The 1,894-nt window shown below is 37.6% G+C and overlaps 1 protein-coding gene across 1 annotated transcript in view; it reads right to left on the bottom strand.

Annotated features, from left to right (window-relative positions):
* The window catches only part of LOC18788162 (receptor-like serine/threonine-protein kinase SD1-6), a 22,169-nt gene that overhangs the window by 19,536 nt on the left and 739 nt on the right, over nt 1-1,894 (bottom strand). The gene's annotated exons all lie outside the window — the stretch shown is intronic.

Genomic DNA, 1,894 nt, shown 5'->3' with positions numbered 1-1,894 from the left:
TCCTATGCTCTGCACTTGTCGCCGGTCCGTGAGAATCAAATTCCCGGACCGGATTTGAAGTAGGGCGGATGAATCTAATAAGGGAAAGTCGCGGTTACCAACCCAATTAAACAACGTTGCTTGGATCGGCTGTGAACCAAATTCCCAAATAGTAGCCTGAAACACTTTCGCCGAAGAAGCCAAACTCGAAAAGTCCACCAGATGAGACCAGGGTTTGATTGTCTCTCAACATGTCTGAAGGCGTACGAGTGTGTCTGTCGCAGGAGATGATGAAAAGAAGCTAAAGAATGATACCAAGCAAAGAAGACGAAGAGACAAGGCCATTACAGATCAGAGGAGGAGGTAGTTAGCTATTTATTTTCTACTGTGTCTATACAATATATCATATTTTCCTGCCTATTCTTATTGATGCACAGGTTCATCATTAGTCAACTATTTACAACTATTTATTTTGAAAGGAAATATATATGCATATACATGGTGAGCTTCAAGTGATGATCGCTCAAATAATTCTCGTAGGGTCCATCGTGCATTATATTTCAATAATGAAAATGAGAAGAGAGAGCTTAAGCATGGTCATTGCGGAGTTAGAAATTGGTGCAAAGACAATGAATTAATTTGCTTGTTACTTATTCTGAAAGGACAGATAAGTTAATTAGCCCCCCCCATTTCTTAAATCTCAAGTCTTCCACTTCCCAGACATATATAATTCGTTGAAAGTTTGAAACATATAAAATGTGAACTCGTGGAGAGAATTCCAAAGCACCTAACACCTTCACATAAACAACATAATTATTGACTAAACTATGCACCGGGAAAAGAATTTATATTAATTGATTGTTGCAAAGGATCCCATCACACACGGAAAAACGTTGTAATTTATTCGTTTGTATATATATATACATATAGCAAACAACCGTAATTAATGTAGTAAGTTATCTTCTAATTAGTTTATCCCAAGAAACAATAAGGTGAAAGCTGTGGCGGGTTGTGTTTAGGCCATACAACCCAAGTTTCATCCCAGGTAGGTATGTATCACTTGGAAGATCAAAACTTTGCCATATAATAGTACCTGTATGGTCCAAAAGAATTAAAATACCATCGTTTTTCAAGGGTCTGAAAGTACAGAATATAAATTTTAATGCAACTAAAACTATCAGAATTTGAATTAAAATATTTTTGAAATTTCAGACCCTGCCTGTATAAACTTCTTTAAGGACAAAATTTCCAGTGTCATGAAGTGTTGCGCTTGTATTAGTACTGACCGCGGCGACACTTCCTGAATTGACTATCAACTGGACTTGTCGCCGGTCGGTGAGAACCAAATTCCCTGCCTGAATTTGAAGGAGGCCGGATGAATCCAATATGGGATTTTCCCGGTCAACCCAGACAACCTTTTTTGGATCTGCTGTGAACCAAATTCCCAGATAGTGATAGCCCGAAAAGTTTTCGCTGAAGAGCCCAAGCTTGAAAATTCCACCGGATGAGACCAGGGTTTGAATGTCTCCCAATGTGTCCAAAGATGTGAGTGTGTCCGTTGCAGGATAAGAAAATGAAAAGAAGGTAAAGAATGATATCAAGCAAACAAGAGAGAGGTTAAGCATTGTCATTGTAGAGTTAGAGAGAGAATTGGTGCAAAGACAATAATGAATTAATGAAAGCTTTGAAGGTCTAGATGGAGACACGGCTAGGAGCTAGCTAGCTAGCTTTTTATTTTCTAATTAAGTATATATAATATGTTTTCTTGCATTCTCATTGATGCAGAGGTTCATTATAGTCAACTATTTGCTTTTTATTTATTCTGAAAGAGAGATAAGTTAGCCCCATTTCTTAGTTCTCAAGCCATGTATATATTTGATGATCTCCTCATATCATTATCCGTTGAAAGTTTGAA

The sequence above is a fragment of the Prunus persica genome, chromosome G1 (assembly GCF_000346465.2).
Source record: "Prunus persica cultivar Lovell chromosome G1, Prunus_persica_NCBIv2, whole genome shotgun sequence".
NCBI classification, from domain to species: Eukaryota; Viridiplantae; Streptophyta; class Magnoliopsida; order Rosales; family Rosaceae; genus Prunus; species Prunus persica.
This window is presented reverse-complemented; position numbering and strand designations above follow the sequence as displayed.